Below are 9625 nucleotides of genomic sequence, written 5' to 3'. Positions count from 1 at the left end.
AGTCCCTGTTGCGTGTGCCGGACCCGGCCTTCACCACCTCCATCCCCGTTCCTGCTTTAAGGCCAGGGGTTGGTCCGGCAATCCCGCCTGGCCTGGCTCGGGGCCCTGCTTGGAGGCTGGCCAGGAGGACTGGCTCCAGCGGGGCCGTGGAGGGCCAGGGGTGGGGCAGCCACCAGGTAGGGCCGGCTCGGGCAGGTGGAGGGAGGCGGCGCAGGTAGAGCCTGGGGCGGCGGCGGCGGGCAGAGCGCAGGCGCCCTGGGGCCCGCTGACCAGTGGAAGAAGGTGGTGGGGTGGCAAAGGCAGGCACGCCAGGAGTCCCCCCTCCGCCGGCTGGCCGGAGTTGCAGGGGCGAAAAGGCGGCCTGCGATTGCGAAGCAAAGCGCCCCCGCTGGCGGACACAGGCAGGGCTGGCTCCAGGCTGCTCCCCACGGTGCCGTTGGCTCCCCTTGGGCAAATGGGTCGCCCTCCCAGAAAGGTGAGCTGCGGCCCGCGACTTACTACCCTGTTTAGGTAAGGGAGGGGAGGGGCGACAGGTCGGGGGCGCCCCCTCTTAAGGGGCGCTTTAGGCCACTGCCTTAAAATTGTCTATGATGGACCGGCCCTGTTAACCACTACACCAAACTGGCTCTCTTAACACTTAACAGGAGAGAAGGTGTCTTCTTGCTGCCCTCCTGTAGAGTCTTCTTTTTTTGCTTCCTTGTACACCAGACATTGCCTGTCCAAACACTTCCCACCCCCACCCCCTTCTAACCACTGTCCCTCGAGCATCTGCTTTCTTTCTGGCCAGGTGACAGACATACCCTCAGGGCAAGCATCTGGGGTTCTATTTCGCAACGGATTTTTCCATTCCTCCGGGCCCGTGCCAATGAGAGTTCAAAACTCTATGCATTCTGATTCATTTTTGAGCACATGGATAATGAGGACGGATTACTAAGTGAACTCGGTTACCTTTTGCTATTTTTTGTCTTTCCACACCATTGAAATAAAATGCTGGATTTGTGCAAGCCTTGATCTCAGGCCAGCAGCACTGCTTCCTGCCTCTCAGTACCGAATGACGGCCTTGCTGCTGGAGAATACCACTTTTTAAAAAATCTTAGTCTGCCCCGGTTGGTCTTCCCTCCTTTTGTCTTTACAACAACCTGTGAGGTAGGTTAAAGTGTGTGTGTGTGAGAGAGAGAGAGAATGGCCCTCTTGAGGTCACCCTGAGCATCCTGAATAGAGGCCCCGGGCACATGGGCTGGATATCGCGGGGGGGGAGGCGTGGCTGTTTGCCCCGGAGCGAACTACCACGCGGCCGCCGGATCAAACGTCCAGCCGACGTCCCGTGGTTCGGGGGGAGGTGCCGATCATACGCCAATCCTGTGGCATGGCAAAGAAGAGGCGCGGCGGGGGTTGTGGGTTTTTTTAAACCATAGTGTGCGCATGCACCGTTGGGTGCTTGTGCGCATCCCGTGGAGACTTGGTGGGGAAAAAACTTTTTGCGACGGGACATGGGCGGACGCCGGCTTCCACGAGCTACCACCAGAAACGCGATCAGACGCCCGCCCTTGCCCCACGATTTCTGGAAACTAGTACCTCGGAGGTACTAGTTTTTTACGGCGCATCTTCGGTGGGAAGCCTCGGGTTAGCCACGGGAGCTCTACGCTTCCCAGATGTTGTGGTTTGATCGCGCCCAGAAAATCCGCCTATCTTCCATCTCTGTAGCGTGGCTAATGCTCCGTGTGACCGCAGCCTTAAATATCTTCCTACAGCAGAGCTACAACCTGCTCAGTGCTGCTCGGGAAGAGGGTTAAAAAGGTGAAAATAAGACGAAGCTGATTGGTTCCATTTCTTCTGATGCCACAATGTGTGAAGTATAGTGATTGGTGCTGTTTCTTCTGATGTCACAATGCATGAAAGTACTGCTGTGGCTTTCGTGATGCTGCTACACTCTGTGCTATGTGGATGGGAACGGCACGAAGTATGTTTGAAATAATCTCCTGGAGGGGCTGATGTGGGAGGACAGGGGCCCAAAGTCATACCAACCTTTGTCCAAACAGCCGAAACGACAAAAGGGGCAGGCTTCAAAACTGAATGTCCAAGGATATCTGGGCTGTGCTTTGGTCCTCTGGGTAGAGCTGCCAGATGTGGATTGTGACGTTCCTGGAGATTTTGGTAGTGGAGCCTGGGGAGAGTGAGGCTTGGGGGAGGGAGAGGCCTCCGGATTTTCTCAGTGTTCGAGGGTGATTCCGTACTAGACCTTAAATCCTGTTCAACCCTGTCCCCAAACTTACATTCTACCAGGGGTCATTTCGTAGAAAAAGAGGTGCAGGAGCTCATTAGCAGAACTTATTAGCATGACTTATTTGCATATGCCACACCCCCTGACATCACCAGAAGTGTGTCAGAATGCAACACCCACCACTCAGGCTCCACTGGACTGTTTTGGATTGCTAGCTATTGGGGGGCGGAATGCGCAGATTTGCCCTCGCAGAGGAGGGAGAGCTTGTACCTGAAGGTGGGCTGGGGGGGCCTCTGCAACTTACCTTGCTGCTGCTTGCTCCTCGTGGCCCGACTGAGGGCTGCTGGGAGCAGGGGGTGGGGCTTGTTGCATGTGCCCGCCCCCTGAGCTCCTTACTGCCGGAGCGCCGCTCCTATGCGCTCCTACAGGAAAGGACCCCTGCATTCTACACTACACCCCTGTAATTATTTCAGGGTATTTTTTGTTTCCACATTACACTGAGGTCACCCCGGTTTCGCCCCACACTTGTCCCAGGATAAATGGATGCTGCTTTAACCAGGGATAAATGCAAGGTATTGTGTCGCGAGTTGAACTCTGATAAAAAAACAGGGATGAGATAGATCCAAGTGCGGAAAGGACCTGAGTCGAGGCAATTTAAGTTCACGGCAAAACAGCATCCAAATAACCCGGGGCAACAGCAGGCTGAAACCGGGCTGACCACTGAAGGGAGGGAATGTCATGCAGAATGGGGAAAAGAATCCAGAAGAAAAAGAAGGTTGAACTCAATTCACTGAAGGGAGGGAATGTAAAGCAGGATGGGGGAAAAACCTGAATTAAATAGAAGGTTGAATTCAATTCTAGTGCAGAATTGCTTGGAGGATACTGTGGTGAACATGGATTAAAAGGAGAGCGCAGAAAGGGCCAGTGTTTAACACAGTATAATATACATGAACCCTTCTGAGAAAAGGGATTTGTGCATTTGAAATGCTCATTTAGGAGCCATATCATTCTTATATAATGCTCGTTCTTTGGTTTGTAGAGGTAGAGCATCAGTCTGAGATACTGAGGCTCCTGACGAGTCACGTGATTTTAAATGTCGGGGTAGGGTTGCCAAGTTTTTCTCCATCCCCTGCTCCTGTGCCTTGAACAATTGTTGCAGATATTAGTGACAGTGCTTATTTCCATGCTGTGTGTGCGTGTGGAGGGGTATCTAGCTGCTGGTTTCTGTAGCTCCAGCTATTGCCCCGTGTCACATTCCAGTATCCAAGATATGAGACTGAATGTAATAGATTTTTGCAGACCATAATATCCTGCTTCCCAGGAAGGTCGGATCAGGAGAAACTAGTCACGTTATTGGCAGACAGGGATAAATTTATTACTTTTCAAATGGCAAGATGGGCTGCTGCCATCATAAAGGAGAACTCCACTCTTGTCACTTGACATTTGTAATTTGTCGCTGGACTGCATGGCGTTCCCTTTTTATTGCACACGACGAACTTGTAGGGTAATACTTCCTGTAAAAATGGTACATTTTTAATTATGTTTCAAATTTTACCTTGTTGGACATTTGTGTTTTACTTTGTATTGTTGCTAGGGCTTATTTGACTAATGCAATAAAGATTGATTGAATGATATAGCTTCAACTGCTGCAAAATCCACAGGAACAACCTAGGCCAATGCCATTCTAGCCCCACCCCAAGAATCCACAAAGGAGAACTGAACTTCTTTTTCTCTCTTTAGCGTTAGCAGGGGTGGGCAGAAAGTCACTCGGGAGTGACCAGTCCCTCTCCAAGCCAGGTAAAAGTAGCTCTCCGTCCCTCCTCCAGCGCTGCTGGAATCACGTTCTTCTCCTTTTAAAAGCTGCTGCACCAGCTTCTCTCCCTCCTTTCTCTTTTATGCAAAGGAGGAGGAGACACATGCACATTCTCACCTTCGCTCTGTCAGCTAGCTGCCAATGAATGTCATTCAGTGTATACATGAATCCCCTATATCCAGACCCCCCCCCAATGTATTGTGCAAACTGTTCCTATGTGTTACTGCTTGCTAATTATGTAGAAATGCTGGCGCATGCGTGATATATGAAATGACTATGCTTGTTAGGGAACCGCTTTCTTCTCAAGGGCAACAGGTGTGAGATAAGGAGTTTTTAGCTTGTTTTAATTAGTAAGAACTGTGAACTGCTAGCTGCTGATAGCAGGGGCCGTTGCTTTCTCATGAAATGAGCGCGCAAAACTGCTCTGGATGACAGGGCGGGAATAATGATCATTGGTTAAAAGTGATTATGATTTCCCTTTATGTTGCTTGGGCTTCCGCATTATGTTATTCCAATCAGAGACCTGTTCAGTGATCCATGGCTTCAATAAAGTAACCTTTTCTATGGAAAGTGACTCCGTTGATTCCAGGTGAAACCTGACAGCTCTGGATGGGAAAACCAGTAAATGACAGCACTAACACCCAATTCACCTCTCCTTCTTCACATGCACAAACACACACCATTGCTCTAGGTAGGAAAGGAGAGTGTTATTGCCTCTTTCGTACCCAGCATCAAAGCAGCTATGTTCCTCTTCCAGGGAAAACACAGATATAACTTTGTATTTCTCCTCTGCAAGGCAAGTTAAAATAGGAACATAAGAACATAAGAGAAGCCAATGTTGGATCAGGCCAATGGTCCATCTAGTCCAACACTGTCACACAGTGGCCAAAAATACCAGGTGCCATCAGGAGGTTTACCAGTGGGGCCAGGACACTAGAAGCTCTCCCACTGTTGCCCCCTACAGGACCAAGAATACAGTGCATCACTTGCCCCAGACTGAGAGTTCCTGTCTACACCTTGTGGCTAATAGCCACTGATGGACCTCTGCTCCGTATGTTTATCTAATTCCCTCTTGAAGCCGTCCATGCTTGTAGCCACCGCCACCTCCTGTGGCAGTGAATTCTATGTGTTAATCACTCTTTGAGTGAAGAAGTACTTCCTTTTATCTGTTCTAACCCAACTGCTCAGCAATTTCATGGAGTGCCCACGAGTTCTTGTATTGTGAGAAAGGGAGAAAAGTACCTCTGTCTCTACCTGCTCTATCCCATGCATAATCTTGTAAACCTCTATCATGTCACTCCTGAGTCTTCGTTGTTTTAGAAAAATGGCTAAATTTCCCCCCATCCAAGCACCACAGACCTGCTTTGAAATGCTCTGACTTTTGTACATGTTGTCATTTTGTGATGGGCTCCACCCACCGAGACACCATTATGTGACTAGCTCCACCCTATGAGACACCATTTTGTGACTGGTAGCTTCCCAAGGCACTTTGGGGGGGGGGGAAATCAAGTTGCTCTCAGAAACATCAAATCTTTCCTCTCCTGCTCTAAAGTTTACCCTGGTGTGGATGCTATACATATGGGTAATAACCATATTCCTCCGTCTCACCTTGTATGTAGTTGAACAGCTACTTTACGAAATCAATAAAGGGAGCAAGAAGTTGGCTAATGATTTTCTTGTTTAGAAAGATTCAGATAAAAAACAAATTACATTTACTGGAAGGATTTCCCTTTTTCAGGTGATCCACGATGGGTGGTGATTCAGTCTTTTCACAGTTTTCAAGCAACTTGTCAGACAGAGTAAGGGAAACAGTCTTGCATCCATTTATCCCCTCTGCAGTCTGTTGCATTCATAAATGGCGTAACTAAACAACAAGTTTTAATCCGTTTATTTTATTTTATTTTACTTTTACAAGTCACAACTTCCCGCAAGAAATCCTAGGAATTACGGTTTGGCGAGGGTGCTGAAAATTCTTCCTTACGGACTCCAAACCACCACCACCACTTCTTAACAGAACTACAATTCCCAGAGTTCTCAAGGGAGAGAAAGTGACCTTTACACCAGTTAAACCATCTGATTTCCCGTCATTTAGGGTTGCCAGCCCCGGGTTAGGAAATACCTGGAGATTTTGGGGGTGGATCCTGAAGAAAGCAGGGGTTTGGGGATGGGAGGGACTTCCTTGGGGCATGATGCCATAGACGTTACCTTCCAAAGTGGCCGTTCTCTCCAGGGGAATTCATCTCTGTCACCTGGAGATCAGTTGTAATAGCGGGAGATTTCCAGCCACCACCTGGAGGCTATAATCAAAAAATACAAGAACCGTGGAAGCATAGGATTAAAGTGCTTGTGCTGCAGTAAACGGTCCTATGTCCTTTGTTCTTTCAAATCCAGTAACTGTGGATGATTTATGGATGTTCCATAAATCATCCACAATTACTGGATTTGAAAGAACAAAGGAAAGAACACCTACAGGCACTTTCATCACTAGAATGGACTGTTGGTAGTGTTAATGAATTATTTATTGTGGTGAAGATATGTGCCGTTGTAGAGACATATGCACTGTAATAAGAAAATATTGAAGTACGGAGCTTTCCATAGTTATAATTTCACGGTGCTTGTTTTTTTTTTTATTATACCTTGATCCAATGGATCTCTCTGGATTGTATAACCACCTGGAAGTTGGCAACCCTACCTTCATTACACTTAAAGGTAAAGGTTTCCCTTGCTTGAAAGCCAGTCGAATCCGACTCTAGGGTTGTGGTGCTCATCTCCATTTCAAAGCTGAAGAGCCAGCGCTGACTGAAGACGTTTCCGTGGTCATGTGGCCGGCGTGACTAAACACCAAGGCGCACGGAACGCTGTTACCTTCCCACCAAAGTGGTACCTATTTATCTACTTGCAATTTCTTTGCTTTCGAACTGCTAGGTTGGCAGGAGCTGGAACTAGAGACGGGAGCTCACTCCGTCATGCGGCACCCGGGTCTCGAACTGCTGAACTACTGACCTTCCACAGCCTGCAGTTCAGCGTCTTAACCACTTGAGCCACCGCAGCTCCTAATTCCTAATTACACTTACCATGGTTAATAATACCACACCATTCATACTGTGTTGTTGCTTATTTTAAACCACTGTGGAATTAAACTAACCAACTGGCTTCAAATGAGTAAAATTAAACCCAGAACAGATAGATTTGAGTCCTGTACTACGTTAGAGACCAACAAGCTTTTTGGGGTACCAGTTTTCGAGAGTCAGTCCCCCCAAAATCTTATTGGTCTCTATGGTGCTGCTGGACTTGAATCTACCTGTCCAACTGAAGACCAACATGGCTACCGTTTGAACATCATGCCCAGACTCAAGCAAGGACTGAGCCTAGTATGGACCCTCTTTTTAATACCAGCCCTGGAATATGAAATGATAATTCTGAAAGGCTGTGTTCCTGAGCATGTGCAGAATACACTTCCGTTCGCCCAAGTAACCAGGACCAGCCCTCACCCTCATGGAGAAGGGGGAATCAGCCTTCCGAAGTAATATTTTGAGTAAGCTCTCCAGCTATGCTGCTTTTAGAAACTTAGCCCTGGCTGGAATATAGAGCAGGAAGCGGCTCACTTTGAAAAAGTTTAAGGCCTTGTGGGTTTGGGGTCTTCTCCTCAAAGAAACGAAGTTAGTCCGAGAAGAAAGCCAACTCTCTTAGGAAATGGAAAGCTATTTTTTTAAAAAAAGACTTTTCTTAAAACCTGCAAATTCAAAAGGAAATAAATTAGCTCCTGAAAGAGTTCTGTAGACATTTTGCGATCGGCTTGTTACAAGCAAAGTCGTCCGTGCCTATTGAGGTCACTGCTACGAGGCGTCGTGCTTCCCAAAGCCATGGCAAGAAAGCGTGGGAGTCTCTCCACTCCTATATCCACGTTGGGCCTCCTTTCCATCTTGCTGGTGATGGGAAAGCACCTGGAAGATAGGCGTCTCGTCACTGCTCTGGTCTGAGGCAGAACCATGGCGCGTGGTGGCTTTCTTCCTGAGGATACCTTAAAAAAAAAAAGACACACAGCAAAAAAAATTCAGTGCCACGTTTGAATTGAGCTCATAGACAGCCATTTGCACACTGTGCGAAAAATCCTTTGAAACTGAGCAGAACAGGCCTGTGATTCTATTTGGTTCCGCAAACACCGGTATGATGCACCTCCTCGGCAGGAAAGAAACGGTGTGGCCATTAAGTACGAAGCTTTCTGAATAGATTATTGCAGGCGTCCTCAGCTTTGTGGAGCTCGTGGGCACTTTCGGGACTCTGACACAGGGTGGGAGGCACAGCCACAAAATGGCTGCTGCAAGAGGCGGAGCCAGCCACAAAATGGCTGCTGCAGGAGGTGGAGCCACACATACAGAGTGGAAGCCCAAGCGTAAGGAGGAAAGAGGGTAATTTTAAGAATACACTGGGAAAGCTGAGCGAGAAAGAAGTTTTATTGGTTTTACAGCTGGTTTTACAGCACTGTGGTGGCCGTTGCCACTGAAACAGTGATATTTTAACCTGCCCAGCCAATCGGATCTCCAGCAGCTGACCGGAAGCCCTACTGGGCAAGTGCCACACTTGGCCCCACCCACTGTTTAAAAACACTTGGTGGGCAGCAGGAAAGGTGTCAGCAGGCACCATGGTGCCCACGGGCACAGCATTGGAGAGCCCTGGATTATTGTATACAGAAATATACATCTGGCCCATCCCGCTTTGAATGGGGGATTGCTTGATTGAGGCCCATTACGCACACACATCTTACTGCAGATTTTCAGAGCAGTAAGCCTTTAATCTTGACTTCAGATTCTGTGCCCACCTTACTTACCATTCTTTTACCTCCAGTGTATTGATTCTGCAGCTGCAATTAAAAAAGCCCTGCACTTTTCTAAATCAAGGTGGAACATTACTTGGGACTTGTGGGGGGTGCTGTCCAAAGTTTTTTTTTTAAAAAAAGACTTACACAATTGCCCTATCGCAACTGTGCAGTAGCTTCCAGCAAGTGCCTTCCATTTAGTTCCTCGTGGTTCAGGTTTTGCACATGCATTTTAGCGTTAATAAGGAGCTGCGGTGGCTCAAGTGGTTAAGACGCTGAACTGCAGGCTGTGGAAGGTCAGTAGTTCAGCAGTTCGAGCCCCGAGTGTGCCGCATGACGGAGTGAACTCCCGTCTCTAGTTCCAGCTCCTGCCAACCTAGCAGTTCGAAAGCAAGAAATTGCAAGTAGATAAATAGGTACCACTTCAGTGGAAAGGTAACAGCGTTCCGTGCACCTTGGTGTTTAGTCATGCCGGCCACATGACCACGGAAACGTCTTTGGACACCGCTGGCTCTTCGGCTTTAAAACGGAGATGAACACCGCAACCCTAGAGTCGGATTCGACTGGCTTTCGAGCAAGGGAACCTTTACCTTTACCTTTAGCGTTAGTTGGCTGAATGAAAGGGAGCAGAAAGGAACACAGGCAAAGGGGGGAAACCCAATGTTGAAATTGACAAGACTTTTTTTGAAATGGAAAAGCAGCTGTGAAGCCCCGTTTTCCATATTGCCTAGCACTAGGGGATTCTCTGCTGTGTTATCAGCTACTATGCAAAACG

General features: G+C 48.2%; 1 protein-coding gene across 1 annotated transcript in view; it reads right to left on the bottom strand.

Annotated features, from left to right (window-relative positions):
* Positions 1-7418: 7418 nt before the first annotated feature.
* The window catches only part of LOC107109552 (twist-related protein 2-like), a 47068-nt gene continuing 44861 nt past the window's right edge, over positions 7419-9625 (bottom strand). Inside the window, exon 2 of the mRNA XM_015410214.1 lies at positions 7419-8055. The gene's annotated coding sequence lies outside the window, so the exon portion shown is untranslated. The remainder of the gene's footprint in view (positions 8056-9625) is intronic.

The sequence above is a fragment of the Gekko japonicus genome, unplaced genomic scaffold (genome assembly GCF_001447785.1).
Source record: "Gekko japonicus isolate JY-2015 unplaced genomic scaffold, Gekko_japonicus_V1.1 scaffold996, whole genome shotgun sequence".
NCBI lineage: Eukaryota > Metazoa > Chordata > Lepidosauria > Squamata > Gekkonidae > Gekko > Gekko japonicus.
This window is presented reverse-complemented; position numbering and strand designations above follow the sequence as displayed.